At 38.9% G+C, this 19002-nt stretch overlaps 1 long non-coding RNA gene across 1 annotated transcript; it reads right to left on the bottom strand.

The window, feature by feature from the left end:
* LOC120558464 lies at nucleotides 1-2237 on the bottom strand. The gene is made up of 5 exons (XR_005639128.1): nucleotides 2169-2237; nucleotides 1587-1639; nucleotides 984-1015; nucleotides 688-714; nucleotides 1-333 (listed from the first exon to the last, which is right to left on the bottom strand). It is a non-coding gene; the product is annotated as an uncharacterized LOC120558464 (long non-coding RNA).
* Nucleotides 2238-19002: the final 16765 nt, after the last annotated feature.

Consider the following 19002-nt stretch of genomic DNA (forward strand, 5'->3'; position numbering starts at 1 on the left):
GGGGATAGCTACAGCAGCTGCATTTTTGGTTAAAGACCAGATTTGATGGGCAGGTTTGGAGGTAGGTTCTTCCATCCCAACAATTGTAAAAAGAAGATGGGTCAGCATTGTTAGTGTATTGCCCATTGCTCTTTCCATTACAGAATTTATTGATTTTTGGTGGATTGGTTGTGGGATAGTTACAGCAGCTGCATGTTGGGTCAAAGACCAGATTTGATGGGCAGTTTTGGAGGTAGGCTATTCCATTACCACAATTGTAAAAAGAATGTGGGTCAGCAGGGTTGGGGTATAGCCCACTGATCCTTCCATTACAGGTGTTTGGTGGCACTGCAGCTGAAGGAATCAGATCAGAGAGTCATATTGTGTTAATTGTTCTTTAACCTTGATCATAATTTAATATCCCTGCTGAGATTTCTAAACAGAAAGAGCATACATTTGCAATCTGCATAATTAGATGTAATAAAGTCAATAAGAGGTGATTACATTAATATGAATGACATTAAATGAAATACCCACTAACAACAACCACCGCATGACAGGATAGGATGTGAAGTTTAGAATTTTGGTTACCAAGAACCAGAAGATTATGCAGGTGGCTGAAAAACGAGTTGCCCTGTTTACATAATTTTCCACCTCTATTTATTTGCTAGTGCTAGTGATTATTTTTAAAGCATGTAATGAACTTACCCAAGCTGGCGATGATCAAACAGAGACCTTCAAATTGACAGACTGGTTATTATTTGCTTAAAACAACCCGAAGCTTAGGAGATCAGTTTACCTAAATTAATGGTAATGGTGACACTTTTTTCTGTAAAGAGCTGAATTTAATGCAAATTTTCATAAGCACCACAAACCAAAAGCCACTGTAATCTCAAAGATATAAAAAAAATTGGTAAATAAAACAAAAACTATCTGCATGGCTAGATACCACTGGAAGTAAGTGAGAAAATATGCATTACAATAACTTGTCCAGTGGGCCTTACCTGCAGTTAGAGTGAGTTTGCACATGTTTCCACTGTGTAGACAAGAAGAAATAAAATGAATTGTATTAACATGCATCTGAAAAAATATAAACATGATTCATTCATTCAAAAACAAATCCTCGCCCTAAGCTAATATTATTATTATTACCAAAACTATTGCCACACAAATTTCATTTCACGTTGGAAAACTGCACATCTTTCCTGTTCAAAATGGTCTTAGAAAGTAGGTCAGTTTCATATTCTGTGGTGTGTCTATCAGTGCCACAAAGCACTTAGCACAGCTGATGTGTTTTTGCATTTAAGACATAGGCAGGAGTAACTGATGTAGTCCGCACCCAACTTAAACAATACATGTTGTCCAAGAAAAACAATTAAGTTCTTCCTACCACACGGTTTTGGCAGATTATTTGTTTTGTAAGAGAAATGTTTCATAGCAGGATAGTCATTACTCAGCATAGTTTAAGTATTTGCTTTACCGAAATCAATTTTAAAGTAAAGTCATAATATTGGCACGAAAACGCAACTGTACATTCACATAGTCAGACCCAAGCTCCTGCTTGAGAAATTATACCATTTTACAGCACCAATGATATTTTCACTTACCTTTTATATTATCAGGATGGTGGGTAAAGAGTCAATCAGTGATTAAACAGCACCTGTAAGCATTAAAGAACACAATCAAAACTTGAAATACACCAATGTAATTAAAACCGAAAGAAATGAGTGATTAGAAGTTAGATCAAATATGAATTAAAAGAATATCAAAAGTATAGAGAGGGGAAAGGACATGGTGCTGGGATCAGGAGGGATTTGACTGAACAGGTTGGTTACGGTATGATTATAATCAATCAAGTTTGATTAATTAATTGCCTGTTTCATGCAGAAAAACTTCTTTATGATGATCACATGTACCTAATTGGGACCATAATAATAATAATAATAATAATAATAATTATTATTATTATTATTATTATTATTATTATTATTATTATTATTATTATTATATTAGAAAGCTACACCAAAATAAAAGAGAAAAAGTTCTGCACAGTGCCTTCTAGTTCACTCCCTAAAATGTGTTTAGTATAGTTTCCGCTAGAGATTGAGTACAGGTAGGCTATAGCAAAATACAAACAACAAAGAAATCACAAAAATAGTTTGTCAAAATAAGTAATAAGGGATACTTACAAATATAGTGGTGAAAGAAGCTTATTGTGTCTGATGTGTGTCTGTTGGATGTTCGATGGATGTGTGGCTTTATTTTGGTGTATAGTGGGATGTGTTAATAGGTGTAAATGAAGTGCAATACTCCAATGGCAATGTGCGCAAGGTTGAGAAAACTAGGACAATAGATCTAAGTCACCTCATGCCAGGCCCAGGTTCAAAATGTTCACCTGTAGTTCCTGGCCAGTTGCTAACAGAATTCCTTCAATAAACAAATATTTTTTAAACAACATCATATGTAAGATATGTTTAATTAAAATAAGCTGACAGCATGTGGCAATTAATTAGGGACGGATAATTGCTGCATTGTTGCATGGAATTGTTGCAATGTCCTAATTACACTCTGTAAATTGGTTAAAAAGATCAGAGTCACCTCATGCCATGCCCTTGTGACTTTGATTTCAAAATGTATTTGCAGATATAGCATGATACCACCATGTTTAAATTTCTTTCTGTTAAGAAGGTTTTCTTTCGGGAGACTGAGAACCCTGCAGTCATCATTACTAATATGCACTAGAGTCAGACCACTTACAAAAGCTTGAAATTGATAGACTAAGCAAAGTATGTAGCTAATGTATGTAGGTTAAGAACAACAAAACAGCAGCACACAACACAGCGGCCTAACTTTGTTTTGATACCTCCGTGTCTGCAACAGCGTGACCGGAGGCATTATGTTTTCGGGTTATCTGCACATCCGTCCATCCGTCCATCCCATTCTCGTGAATGTGATATCTCAGGAACGCCTTGAGGGATTTACTTCAAATTTGGCAGAAACGTCCACTTCGACTCATGGATGAACTGAATACATTTTGGCTGTCATGGGTCAATGCCTCTGTGTCCTCACAAACATGTTTATGGCCATGACTCAAGAGTTCCTACGTTAATAAGTGTCTTTAGCGTCATAAAGTTTATGACGTGATGACATTTTATATCCAGAAGATTAAAGATCAACCTCACTGTGACACACATAAAAATGTGTTTCTGGCCTATATCAAGCATCATAACTCAGAAGGGGAGATTGTAATCATATTTCATATTTGGTCGGATACTGAATTGGTGACGCTAATCTTAAAACTGTGGTGATTGTATAGATCTTCTGTGTTACGGGGGTTAAGATGTGGGTAAAGCATTCAGGTCCAAGGTTCTTGCATAATCCCACCCTCTTCATTTTCTGTTTCTGGATATCAACCAGGAGAGGGAGCCTCTTGTTCCTCTATCCACTACAAACTCATTGGATTTGCTGATCTTGAGCTTCAGATGATTGCCTTTGCAACATATGACGGAGCTCTCTTCTGTACTACTCTGTAAAAAAAGTCTCCAAGTGAAGACAGCATGTTTCTCACTGGAAATGATTCACTGGAATCATACATGTCAATATAGTGATAGCTTGCATTTTGCCAAAAAATCCAATCCAATCCACTTTATTTATATAGCACAATTTTAACAAACACAAGGTTTCCAAAGTGCTGCACAAAAGATAAAACAAAATAAATAGATAACACAATAAAAGCACAGAAGTAACCAATATAAAGATAAATGCAATAAAAATAAAAAATTAAATTAAGTAAACATCAATTAAAATAAGCAAATATGCACATAACATCAACACTACCTGGTGTTAAAAGCCAAAGAAAAGAGGTGGGTTTTAAGATGAGTTTTAAAATTAGACAGAGAAGAGGCCTGTCTAATGTGCAGAGGCAGTCCATTCCAAAGTTTTGGAGCTGCAACGGCAAACGCTCGATCCCCTCTGAGATTGAGCCTAGCTTTAGGCACCATCAGGAGCTGACCTGAGAGATCTGCTGGGAGTGTAGGGGTGTAGCAGCTTAGAGAGGTAAGGTGGGGCAAGGCCATTCAAGGCTTTAAAAACAAATAAAAGAATTTTAAAGTGAATCCTGAAATGGACAGGCAACCAGTGGAGTGAAGCTAAAATAGGTGAAATGTGCTCATACTTTCTTGTGCCAGTTAAAAGACGTGCAGCAGCATTTTGAACCAGTTGAAGACAAGCAATGGAGGACCCGCTAGCCAATTTATTTTTTTACAATTGGCTTGCGATACTGTGCCAGAGAACCCAGATCAACTAGGGGAGTGGCCACAGAAGTTCCACCAAAGACCAGGACTTCTGTCTTTTCTTCATTAAAATTCAGAAAATTCAAAGACATCCAAGCTTTAATGTCATGTGAACACTGTAGCAGTGGGTTAACAGAGTAGGACTCTGACTTTTTGAGGGAGACGTAGATCTGGCTGTCATCCGCATAACAGTGAAAGGAAGTGCCATGTTTCCTAAGAATGGAACCAAGTGGGAGTAGATAAATAGAAAATAAACTGGTGGGTGTATTGCTCAAGAGCCAAGGAAGCGCAGTGTCGAGTTGAAGTTGTTTGGATGAGCGGTTCTGGAGAAAAGGCAAGCAGCAATACCGGAGGCCATGCAATCAGCCCGTTTCAAACTTCAATCTTGCACAGGCACTGCACTACTGTATAGATGAAAGGAAAAGAAAGAAGTAGACAGAGTCAAGAACCAGTAAGATATGAATTACCAGTCAATTTGATGACAATTCTTTTTTTTAATTTTCAAAAGATAGCAAGCTTCTGGAAGATGGCCAGCCTGTCTTGAATTATGAAAATTAATTTGAGAATTACATTTTTTTTTTAAATCTACAAAAAGATAAAGTGGCAAGAATGTATATTCATGTTTAAACCCATATATCCGATAAATACTGATAACATAAGCTACTACAACTACTATTTCTAGTCATAGTTCTGTTATCTTTCATCGTACCCCCAACCGTCACCGACAGACGCCCGTCCACCAAGAGCCTGGGTCTGTCTGAGGTTTCTGCCTAAAGGGACATTTTTCTCACCACTCAAGGTTTCAGCCTAAAAGAAATTTTTCCTTGCCACTGTTGCACTAAATGCTTGCTCATGGGGGAATTATTGAAATTGTTGGTTCTTTGTAAATATACTGTGGTACTCTATCTGTAAAGTGTCTTGAGATAACTCTCGTTATGATTTGATACTTTAAATGAAAGTGAATTGAATTGAATTGACATATTGTCATTGCGGTCTTCCAATCAACTGGTTTTAGAAGTCCCAAGGTCAAGGTATAAACGGTGGGGTGATCAGGCTTTTCCAGTTGCTGCCCCGAGGCTCTGAAACAAGTTACCCCCTGATATTTGCACTATTACAGTTCTGTCAGGTCCATTAAGTCAAGAACAACGCAGACAATGAAAATGCTTTAAGAAATTTTATTGAATAAATTACGAAATAAATTACAGCGGTATGGCTGTGTATTAATAGGGGACGCTCACACAGTTTAAGACTGGGAGAGCTAAACTATTCCCCCTATGAACAGAGCAGCAACGATGACATAGAAGCGCATGTCACGTTATACACGACAAGGTGGAGCTGGGTAGGAGGTGGGTTGCATAGATGCGAGCAGCAAGCAGTTAGGAGCAAACTAAAGCAGCTTTAAGGGAACTGCTTCAGCTGATGCAGCTCAGCTGAAAGAGCTCCCTTGCCAGCCTCAAGTATTGGTGCACCTTACAGGGCGTTGAATGTTTAGCAGGTGAAAAGCAGATCAAAGGTGCAGCAGGGGGGACAAATATGCCATTATCTGGAATCATAATGTATTCTGCTCACTGGGTGTGATTTAGGACATATCGTTGCTGGGGTGTAATTTATGCGGCAAATCTGTTTCAAGTTAAGATGCCATTTGTTGTTCCCTGCCTTGTCAATTAAATTAATTAAAGTCAATTGAATGGACATCAAGGAAGTCAGAGTAACGCACACACACACACACACACACACACACGCACGCACGCACACGCACGCACGCACGCACGCGCACACTAGTTTGGTCAAATCTATTTAAGGCCACTGGAACCACACCTACAGTGCCTTGCGAAAGTATTCGGCCCCCTTGAACGTTTCGACCTTTTGCCACATTTCAGGCCTCAAACATAAAGATATAAAACTGTAATTTTTTGTGAAGAATCAACAACAAGTGGGTCCCAATTATGAAGTGGAACGAAATTCATTGGCTATTTCAAACTTTTTTAACAAATAAAAAACTGAAAAAGTGGGCGTGCAAAATTATTCAGCCCCTTTACTTTCAGTGCAGCAAACTCTCTCCAGAAGTTCAGTGAGGATCTCTGAATGATCCAATGTTGACCTAAATGACTAATGATGATAAATAGAATCCAGCTGTGTGTAATCAAGTCTCCGCTTATAAATGCACCTGCTCTGTGATAGTCTCAGAGGTCCGTGTAAAGCGCAGAGAGCATCATGAAGAACAAGGAACACACCAGGCAGGTCCGAGATACTGTTACTGTGGAGAAGTTTAAAGCGGATTTGGATACAAAAGATTTCCCAAGCTTTAAACATCCCAAGGAGCACTGTGCAAGCGATAATATTGAAATGGAAGGAGTATCAGACCACTGCAACTTACGAAGACCCGGCCGCCCCTCTAAACTTTCAGCTCATACAATGAGAAGACTGATCAGAGATGCAGCCAAGAGGCCCATGATCACTCTGGATGAACTGCAGAGATCTACAGCTGAGGTGGGAGACTCTGTCCATAGGACAACAATCAGTCGCAATACTGCACAAATCTGGCCTTTATGGAAGAGGGGCAAGAAGAAGCCATTCCTTAAAGCTATCCATAAAAGTGTCGTTTAAAGTTTGCCAAAAGCCACCTGGGAGACACACCAAACATGTGGAAGAAGGTGCTGTGGTCAGATGAAACCCAAAATCGAACTTTTTGGAAACAATGCAAAACGTTATGTTTGGCGTAAAAGCAACACAGCTCATCACCCTGAACACACCATCCCCACTGTCAAACATGGTGGTGGCAGCATCATGGTTTGGGCCTGCTTTTCTTCAGCAGGGACAGGGAAGATGGTTAAAATTGATGGGAAGATGGATGGAGCCAAATACAGGACCATTCTGGAAGAAAACCTGATGGAGTCTGCAAAAGACCTGAGACTGGGACGGAGGTTTGTCTTCCAACAAGACAATTATCCAAAACATAAAGCAAAATCTACAATGGAATGGTTCACAAATAAACATATCCAGGTGTTAGAATGGCCAAGTCAAAGTCCAGACCTGAATCCAATCGAGAATCTGTGGAAAGAACTGAAAACTGCTGTTCACAAACGCTCTCCATCCAACCTCACTGAGCTCGAGCTGTTTTGCAAGGAGGAATGGGCAAAAATGTCAGGTTCTCGATGTGCAAAACTGATAGAGGCATACCCCAAGCGACTAACAGCTGTAATCGCAGCAAAAGGTGGCGCTACAAAGTATTAACTTAAGGGGGCTGAATAATTTTGCACGCCCAATATTTCAGTTTTTTATTTGTTTAAAAGGTTTGAAATATCCAATAAATTTCGTTCCACTTCATGATTGTGTCCCACTTGTTGTTGATTCTTCACAAAAAATTACAGTTTTATATTTTTATGTTTGAGGCCTGAAATGTGGCAAAAGGTCGAAAAGTTCAAGGGGGCCGAATACTTTCGCAAGGCACTGTATATGTAAGCATAGGTGACTAAAGGTGTTTTTAGACACAGATGATTTAGGCATGCTCTGATCTAAGCTGTACATTCAAAGTACCATGACTTTTTTCTAAGTTCAGCTACAATAATATCTTAGTAGACTGTATTTCACAATTGTACCTTTTTTAAATTACTTGTAAAAAAGAAAGTTGTTAAAAGTAGTTTTAGAAGTTTGCTGCAATGTGTAAAAAAAAACATTACCTTGCCCAATGTAACAGACTGCTTTGGTCAATTACGGTGATTGTGAAGTCTTAGGTATGTAACAAGTACTTTTATCTGCTCCATTGTTTTATACAACTAATTTGCAATCTGAAAAAGTATGGTTGATGTTTTATCACCAAGAAGAAGCAGGGGGGAAGAGAAGACTACAGGCAAACTCTCTCTCTATTGGTGCCTGACTCTGAATGTTATTAAAGCTGACACTTATTTTGCTCCACCAAAGTTCATTTACTCACACCACTTTGTAAGAATCATGTATGAGTAACCAGCTTACTGTTATGTTAAAATGTTTCATTCAAACATGATAATGTGACCCACACTGGGATACAGCTGATACCGTATGTGTACAGGTGTGTCTTCAACTCAACTCTAGAGGATCGAAGGTCAAGACCAAACCAGGCATAGATAGATAGATAGATATAGATAGATAGATAGATAGAGAGATACTTTTTTCGTCCCGATAGAAATTTTAGTAGGCATATTTGATTTACTAATTATCAGCTATAAATCCCGATTTTGTTCTTGAAATGACAGTAGTCAAAATCACCCCACTGTGCACCGTTAAAACATTGGTCAGTAGTTACATGACAGCGAGCAGCAGTGAACGATGAAAGCAGACAGTTGTTAGTGCCTTTTTCCTGTGAGTGCAGGTGAAACGCCTGTAAAGCGCTGCTGTTTGTTGAAAATGAAAGTGTTTTGTTTATGATGGGGGTGAAGAGCATCTGTCATATTTTCTTAATGCTCTTCAGCTGCAAAACATATCATCACATATCAGGACAAAGTACTTTACTACATTGAGTACGTTACTCAAATTATGTAGTTTGTACCATGTTATTATTTGTTTCCCTCAAATGTATTATTACCTTGTATATTTGTATTTGTACTAGACCCTGCTCCTAAAATAATACATTCCCTCATTGAGGTAATGTAAAAGTAGAAATTACTGAATTAGTTGAAGTTGTTTAAAGATGTTGATTCAGTCTTCTTTGTTTGGTGGCCAGCTTGGGCTGCTGAGTGCATGTTTCGCTGTGTGGTGCAGTGCAAAATAATGAGTCAAAGTTGTCTGATCACAGGCAATCTAACCAGGATATGTGAGTGTGTTTTGGGCTTTTTATGCGAAACACAACTTGTATAATTATTGTATAATAATTAGCAGTAAATAACCATGATAATCATCACTCAATTGTATCATCATCCAAGTAAGACAAATAGTGTCACCATTTATGTTAATCATCCATCCAGCACTTTGATTGGTTTTAATTCGACAATTTCTGTGTTTTGCCTTTTCCATTTTCTAAGATGTTTAGTGGCATCAAGGTCAGATGCCCAGCCCTTTTTCTGCTTCTTTGTACTTTAGACAGACCAGCCATAGCTACAATGCTTGTCAGTGTCCTGCTAGAAAGTGAATTATCGTATTACAAATGTCATGCCAGACAGGAATATAACGGCCTATAGTGTGTCTCAATGTACACTAGGAAGTAGACCAATATGATAACACATTATATCAACAAAAAGAGCATCCATTTGAAAAGAATCCCTAATATGCCGTGCATACATGTCTAATGTTGTGCAGTCTTGTCTTGTTGTGAAGTCACATTACAATTTTTTATTTAAATTAAATTAAACATTTCAGAAGTAAAAGACACTATTTTGTTGCACGTAGATATCTTTTTAAGGCCAGACGCAGAAGTTGCATCTCACACTGAAAACAATATTAACTGGACAAAGCTGGAGGTGTGTGTTTCCCTGGATGCACTGATAAAAGGAGTTGCGGTTCTTGCCATTTATGTAGAGGCGGCCAGCCTTCCCAGCACAGAAACCACTTCCAGATTCAACAACTGTGGTGGTAGTTTCTGCATTGGTAGTTGTAGGAGAAGTGGCAATGGCAGTGGCAGCAAGAGTCGTACTGTTGGCTGAGCCGGGGTGGTTGGTGGTGCTCTGGCGGATGTGTGGTTACAAGAGGTGGAAGTGGAAAAGATTATGGAAGGTTTTACTTGTTCCATACCAACACAGCACCCAATTCAACAGTCGTATGATTTCTTGCTGTTGAAGCCTTGAAGTTCTGAACCCACCAACAGCCAGCAGAGTCTTCAGCTTCACACCGCGTGTGTGTTTTTGTGTGTGTGTGTGTGTGTGTGTGTGTGTGTGTGTGTGTGTGTGTGTGTGTGTGTGTGTGTGTGTGTGTGTGTGTGTGTGTGTGTGTGTGTCTGTAGAGTCAAATATATATTATATAGTAATTTCCACAGCGCTGTAGTTTCATGCTATAGCTACAACAAAGTTTTTCTACATTTTGACCTAAAATGATGTATGAAAAGTGAAAATTGAGAAGAAAAAAAACCCGACCTTCCTTTTTGATCTTTTTTCTTCTTTTGTTTACAGTAAATAAATAATAAACTAATACAAATCTTAAAGTCAAGTTCATAAAGGAACTTTCTTTGCATTCATTCGATTCTCAATCAAGATACACTGGTAAGAATTGCTTTCCAGTGTTAATATGTACTTAAAAACAGTTCTGAAATGCAAAATAATAGAATTTTAATCATGTGATAAAACATGCAGTTAATCGCGATTAACTATAGATATTCAGCGATTAATCGCGATTTAAAAAAAATGAATCGTCAAATGATTAATTTAAAAAAACATCTTGATTGGGAATCAAATGAATGCAAAGAAATTGAATTTATGAACTTGATTTTAAGATTTGTATTTGTTTATTATTTATTTACTGTTATTAAAACAAAAATGTGTGAATCTAGTCACACATTTGAATCTAGAGTCAATATTAGGGTTGGGTATTGTTTTGTTTTGTTTTTTTTCGATACCAGTGCTAAAGCGGTACTTTTAAAACGGTAGCTACCGGTGCCTTAAAGTGATGGTTCGGAGTAATTTCACCCTAGGGTCCTTTGAACCATGACCTCGAGCCAAACACGCCCCCAGAAGCTTTTTTCACCTGTGTCTAACATTGGACGAGTTAGCGTAGCGTAGCGTTATCAGCTGAATAGCTTAGTGCAGGGGCTAATGGATCCGAAGTGTCTCTTAACATTAGCCAACTAATAATGCCCAAAATGATACCAAACGTTTACAGTAGTACAAATAGGTTATGTACTCATAAAACGATGGATTGTAAAGTTTGTAAGTACACCAGAAGTTTATGTAAATAAAACTTGCCTGCTGGCTTCTCGTCTCTGCTGCTGCTGCTGCTGCTGCTGCTGTTACTACCGGGCAGTAAGAGTGCTTAGGGCCGTCTACAAATTACAACACCGAAAAGAGATGCAACAAAAATATTTATTAATTTAATGATTAAATAAGGTAATGTCTCCAAACTTACCTCAATTATAACTTGTCTCCTGCTAGTTATACTACAGCACTTACTTTAAAAAATAAGTTAAACTAGAACTGCAAGCAGTTATGACAGGGCCCAAGCCTCCGATGCCATTCGCCTCCGATGCCATTCGCCTCTTATGCCATTCGCCTCCGATGCCAGTCGTCCGCCATGCCCCGGGGAGCCGCGCCAGTTGCCCCCGATGACCCGCGAAGCTGCGCCAATACGGGACCGGAAGCATTACGTAGTGGGGGCAACCTGTGAATGTCGAGAGGTTTGATGCACGAGGTCTGCGGTACTCTGCCGTTGCAAATGTAGTGGTTAACAGTTCATCTCCATGCATATACAGACTACTTTTAACAATTCTCAACTATAAACAAACTTCTCAACCCCCCTGACCACAGGGGACAGCAGAGAGAAATGAGAGAGTGACTTAGAGGGTGGAGGTACCGGCAGGTGTGGTGGTTGAAAGAGCAGGGGAGGTGGTCAGGTTGTTGTAAATGGTGTCATAGGCGCCGATTGATGTTTTCCTCCGAGGGTGCTCACAGGCGCACGTCGTTTAAAAAAAATAAAGTAGTCAAAAGTTGTTTGCATTTCAAAACCTTAGGAAATGGACAGCGGCCGACACGAACACACGCGCCTATTAACTCGATAATAAAGCCGTAAAGTAGGCTTTCAACTCAGGACAGCGCCACTTCTCACAAACACAGATAGGATTGGAGATGAGAAGTTTAACTGACACTTAACCGCGATCACCCTCGTGGGAAATTAAGAATCAATGCCACCAACATACCCAATCACACTATGACAGACTCTCCACTTAGCACCAACTGCAATGTTTATTTCCACAGTATCAGCGCATATGAATGGTGTTGATTTTGGATTGAAAAAGTGGGAGAAAAGAGTTACATTTTGTCCACTGAGAAGGTTGTAGAAACTTTGTCCGGTGGGTTAAGAAGTTTGTTTATTGTATATAACACCAGAGGCCTGTACTACAAAGCAAGATCAACTTGTCCTGGATCTCTTTCTGTAATCCGGCTTCACCTAACCTAACAACCGCGGTCCATCATAACCTGTACTACTACGCGGGGGGGGTTATCAACTAGTTCAGTCAACTCAGGGTTTCCCAACTCCGTGCGCTGGATTCTCTCCATAAATATGAAGAAACACGAAGACGGTTTTACGAGAAAACGCAATACAGTCGCTGCTTCCTAAAACAGGAAGGAAAGCTGGAAAAAATAAATGAATAGCCAACGCTGTAGATGTGTAAATCACAACGCTTATTAATATCACTCCCCCATCAGTCAGGCCAAGATCTGACCATAATTACACTTGTGCTTTCCTTAAACTGTCGTTGCTTTAGCCTATTATTTCAGTTGCAACCCTGGCAGTGGGAAGCAATCGTGAGCAAATAAAAAAAATATATAAAAACATAATTCAAACCGATTGCGCACTGGCGACACATGGCCCAAGAAGCCGATATGTAATTCCTCCCCATTAAAATATATAGGCTATATTTCATAAAAATACCCATGTTAACGGGGTTGTTGGTCTCTCAATGTTTAACTTTTATGAGCACACTTTCTCTTTTTTTTTTTTTTTTTTTTTTTTTCTCTCTCTCTCTCTCTTTTTTTTTTTTTTTTTTTTTTTTTTTTTCTTCTCTCTCTCTGTACCGAGCTCCGCCTGATCTTCTTTAAGAACGGTGACGTCGTTATCAATCGACCTATTGATTGGTCAGTAAGCGGTGCTTTAACACCGGTTGATCTCTGATCTCCAACTTAACCTGCTCCCGACCAGGTTAGGTGTTCAGCATGAGTTACCACGGTGATTGAACCCGATAACAACTGATCCACCTTCGTAGTACAGACAATCCTGGGTTGAGCCTTAAGTTAGCTCGTTAACGCCAAATCCTGCTTCGTAGTACAGGCCTCAGGGGAGCACGCGAAAGCAAAAACCAAAACGTAATGGTAGGAGGTAAACATCAGTAAATATTGAGAAGTGTGAGCTGCAAGGTCTTTGATACATTCCCATTGCAAATATTCCATTAACACTGATTGACAGGGAAAAACACTTTTATGTTGATTATAGCACCCACTAATGGCCGATCTTTGGTAGAGCGCCTCAGAACGCCATGCCGAACGAGCACCACAAATTTTGTGTTGATTGCTTTTACTGTGGCAGAGATATTGCAATTGCAAATTTCCCATTGAAATGCATTGAGAAAATTGGCGGGAAACAAATAAACGTTGCTTATAGCGCCCCCTAAAGGCCGATCTTCGCCAAATTTGGTACAGAGTATCGACGTCAGATGCTGAACAAGGAACCCAAGTTATTTGCTGATAACATTTAATTTGGCCGAGATATGATATGATATGTGTGTGGTAGCTAGCTAGGACAATTTGTTTTGTCGTCAAATGCGCAGACTTTAACGTAGCAAAATTCCTTCAATAACTTTTTGTCAAGTCCATCTGGAGATGCTAACTACCAGGTTTCGTGCAGATCGGTCGCACGGCCTAGGACGAGTTCGAAAAAGTTGGTTTTGCACATTGCGCGATATTGCGAAAAAACGTTTGCGCAGAAATGGGCGTGGCCTATATCAGGTAATTCAGCTTGATTCACGGAAGACGTGGATGTAAAGATTTCTAATGTGCAATGTGTAATGTGGGAGTTAAAGCCAAAAAACCATTACAGCGCCACCTAGTGGTCCACATGTGTAATTTTTGGTAGGTGTGGTCCATGGCCCATTGTCCATCTACCCTATAAATTTAAAGTTGTTCACATTAGTGTAAGTGGTGAATCTAGAGTTGGGTCACATTGGGTCCCATAGGCCACGCCCACTTTGACCCCTCGGTACTCCATTCTAGGGATGGCCTCAGGATTGCCCCCAGATGGTACGCATCAAATTTCGTATACATCGGATGAGCCGTTCATGAGATATAAACTTTTTGTAGTTGTAGCGCCCCCTAGTGACCAATTTTCGTAAAACGCATGTGGTACCTCCAGAGGGTCATGGCAAAGAATAATCTAAAGTTTGGCATTGATAGCATTTAATTTGGCTGAGATATGGCAAAGTATGTGTTTTCATAGTTAGCTACACAAATTAGTTTGTGCGTTATATGCGCAATTTTGATCGTACAAAAATTCCTTTTATAACTTTTTGTCAGGTCAGTCGGGGGATGCTAGCTTCCAAGATTCGCGGTAGATCGGTCGCACGGGTTCAGGAGGAGTTCGAAAAGTAGGTTTTTGATAAATCACGATTTTTCACGCATAAAAGTCTAGGCGGAAATGGGCGTGGCCTATGTCACGTGATTCAGTTGGATCCAGGGAACACGTAGATGTATTGATTTTGACTGTCGGGTGTACGGTGTGGGAGTTATAGGGCCAAAAGCTTTTTTTCTGCTATAGCGCCACCTAGTGGTGGAAATGGGTCAATTTTTGCGCCTGAGGTCCTTGCAGGGTTTTGGACCAGTCCGGAAAATGGCAACCCCCCCACCATGTACGGTTTAGGCTGCAGTCAGAGTTTTAGGCGGAGAAGAAGAAGCGGAATAATAACAATTACGCGGTTCCCATGCCCCCTCGGGCTTGGACCCCTAATTAATAAATATTTTTGTTGCATCTCTTTTCGGTGTTGTAATTTGTAGACGTCCCTAAGCACTCGCCTTACAGCAGCAACAACAACAGCAGAGAGCTGAAGAGAGCAGGCAAGTGTTCATAAACTTCTGGTGTAGTTACAAACTTTACAATCCATCGTTTTATGAGTGCATAACCTATTTGTACTACTTGTAGACATTTGGTATCATTTCGGGCATTATTAGTGGGGTAATTTACGAGATACAAAAGTGGGTCCGTTAGCCCCTGCGCTAAGCTATTCAGCTGATAACGCTACTCTACGCTAACTCTCCCAATGTTCTACCCAGGTGAAAAAAGCTTCTGGGGGGGTGTTTGGCTCGAGGTCATGGTGCAAAGGACCCTAGGGTGAAATTACTCCGAACCATCACTTTAAGAAGGTTCCTCTTTTTCGGGAGACTGAGAACCCTGCAGTCATCATTACTAATATGCACTAGAGTCAGACCACTTACAAAAACTTGAAATTGATAGACTAAGCAAAGTATGTAGCTAATGTATGTAGGTTAAGAACAACAAAACAGCAGCACACAACACAGCGGCCTAACTTTATTTTTATACCTCCACGTCTGCAACAGCGTGACCGGAGGCATTATTTTTTCGGGTTGTCTGCACATTCATCCATCCATCCATCCATCCATCCATCCGTCTTATAATGAAGACACTAAGTACAACCCTTTTGAACCATGCGCCCGGCGCACAGACCCTTTTTTCCGCAGTCAAATTAGCAAAAGTGGATTTGGACACTCCCTAAAAACACTTGCGCCATGCACTTCACGCCATGCGCTTGGATCGTTAAAATAGGGCCCTTAGACTCATGGATGAACTGATAACTTTTTCGGTGGTCAAAGGTCAATGTCACTGTGACCTGAAAAAACATGTTTTTGGCCATGACTTAAGAGTGGATTTGCTGATCTTGAGCTTCAGGTTATTGCTGTTGCAACATATGACAAAGCTCTGCACTGTTAGGAAAGTCCTAATATACTGTTTAATATGAAGGAATTTTCTGTAATGGCTTTTCACTGGTGTTTTTCCATATCGTAATTTTTGGAGGTACAGAGGCTTTACTGTAAATCAACAAAATTTTCAATTTTTAGATCAACAGAAATGTCCGTGAAAAGGTACTGGTAATTTTCTGCCAGGACATTATCCGTTTCTTTACGGATTTTGTTTGTTAAAGTGTGTTTTTCCTGTACTCCTCCGTACAAACAGTCTCTAAGTGAAGACAGGATGTTTCTCACTGGAAATTATTCACTGGAATCGTACATGTCAATATAGTGACAACTTGCATTTTGCCAAAAAATACACTTGATGCTTTTTGTAATGGTGGGTGTATTGATCAGGAGCCAAGGCAGCGCAGTGATCAGTTGAAGTTAGATAGTAGATGAAAGGAAAAGAAAGAATTAGACATAGTCAAGAACCATTAGAAATGAATTACCAGTCAATTTGATGACAATTCCTTTTTTAATTTTGAAAAGATAGCAAGCTTTTCTTCTGGAAGATGGCCAGCCTGTCTCATATTATGAAAATTAATTTGAGAATTACATTGTAAAAAACTTCTAAAAAGAGAGAAGTGGCAAGAATGTATGTTCATATGTAAACCCATATATCTGATAAAAATCTATTGGCAATCCTAAAAAAAATAAGTTTGCAATATTATTAATAATAATTAATAATTATTAAGAGGGGATATGTACCTTGCCTTTTCAACTCTCTAGCAGAAAACTGGTCTTGTCCATGTACCGTTTGAAAATAATAGTGAACATCAAGTTTTTTTTTTAATCAACAGAACAAATTATGTCAAGTCTCCATCACGTGCGTAATTTTGTCATGTATGTATGCACGAAAGTGAGGTAACGTAACAAATGTACAAATTGCAACCCAAACCTCCATTTTTTCACCTAACTAAGTAGTTGTGTTGCCTAAACCTAACCAAGTAAATGTTGGGCCTAAACCTATAACCAACTGTGACCGTTTCAGAACGTTTACAACATGTTTAACCGTTACGTTTAGGTATGAGGATGGAAAACGCTCCTGTGGGTTGTATATCCTGCACCGCTATGGACGCCAATTTATGAAATGCTCCTATGGGTTGTATTAGAGGTGCAGGAACTGTAGGAACAAACGACCCACAATATGTGGTCGTATGGTTTGGAGGACTTGTTGAAATAAAGGGATAATCTTGGTTTATTTAAGATATTTGGGAACAATGCCAATCTCATTGATCTGCCAAACATATGAGTAATATGAGGGTCCTGAATATGATTAGATAACTCTATAACTAATGAACTACCAACTTATTATGGCCAGTAGAACTTGTTACCCAAAAATCATTTAATCTTGTCTATGGAGAAACAACGGGTCTTTTTTTGGTAGCCGAAGGTTTTTTTAGTCCAAGCAGGAAGTGCACAGGTGTAATTAGCATTGCTTATAGCCCCATACCAGAGCTGGCCTACTTTCAGTGTTATTGTCTAGTAAATACTGGCTTAGCATACTGTCATCACCACTATTATTAGTTACACCCGTGAGTTTCCTGATATGACAGAAAGGATTACTGCGTGCTGTTTGTATATTAAGAACATGGCCAGCAGAGGTTTTTAAATGTTTAATAATATCCCTTACTACTAACTAGCTTTTGTCCTTAACCTGCCAGTGTTCCCCCTAAACAACTTATTTGTAACTGGCTGTGTTTGTGTGACATCACTGAAATATAAAACTTCTGAGTAAGAAATTATATAAATGTTTAATTAGGCACCTTTCATACATGCCATTTCATCAGAGCACACACATTTTTTAAGTGTGTGTATTTACCATGAAAATGTGTGCATTTGGTAGCAAGCAAAAAATAAATAATGGGTATTTGGCTTTACCTCTTTTCCCTTACAAGTGGACATCATTTGACAACACTTTGGAAACAATATCAGGAAAAGGCTGCCTCACAGAGATAGGCATAGTAACATAACAACATTGTCACTTACTGAACATTTTCATTTTTTAAACACACACACAAATACGCAAGCATGTCAATATAGTGATTGGCGGCAGCCATTTAACACTGTCATACAGATTTTATGCTACCTAGATGTTGATTCAGTCTTCTTTGTTTGCTGGTCAGCTTGGGCTGCTGGGTGCATGTGTCGCTGTGTAGTGCAGTGCAAAATAATAAGTCAAAGTTAAATTTATCAATCAAGCTTAATAGTACCTTTTAAACATAATAAAATGCAGTGATTGAAAAACATCAGACAAGAAACAGGAATAAAAAATATAAAATGGATTTAGACTACAAAGTGGATTGAGATACTGATGCACACTAAAACAAATAAAATATGAAAACACACATATATATATATATATATATATATATATATATATATATATATATATATATATATATATATATATATATAAAATCAGTAACAATGTAAAACATTGTTGTAAAACAATAGCAGAGTTTCAACGCTAAAACAGTTAAGCTATAATTTGTCTGCAGTTTAACTAGGATATGTGTATGTCATTTAGGCTTTTGCTCCGAAACACAACTTTGTGTTGGACACTGTATCAATAATTGATATCATACCACAAACCTGTATTTTAATCATCCATAAGGCAAGGGCTCGCTGCTGTTGAGTCAGATGTTTAGCGTTTTTCCCCAATGAATTAGCTGTAATTACTTAGTACAGTGCATTGAACCATTTATCTAGTGTCTAACAAATCTTCAAATGTGACAAAGGTTCATAGATGTTAAAGGGGTGATAGAATGATTATATAGGGTATTTTACACTGTTCCTTAAGGTCTCCTAATAGGGTATGTAACATTGGTTGGGCTGAAAATTGCCCGAATGCTATTTTATTAGGCCCTTAACTATCCTGTCAATATGGCTCTATTTGGAACAAGAGCTTTTCTTCCAAATATGGTATGTTCATGAATATTCCGAATGAGCTATGTGCTGATTGGTTTGAGCAAACTACATAGAAACACATGGGAGACTCTTATATTTCAGACACTGCAAAGTTATACATTGTTTATCGGGCTATTCCATTAAAAAAATCACTTTTGAAACTTTTTTATGCGAGAAATCAACTATGT

This window comes from Perca fluviatilis, chromosome 5 (genome assembly GCF_010015445.1).
Source record: "Perca fluviatilis chromosome 5, GENO_Pfluv_1.0, whole genome shotgun sequence".
Lineage (NCBI taxonomy): Eukaryota > Metazoa > Chordata > Actinopteri > Perciformes > Percidae > Perca > Perca fluviatilis.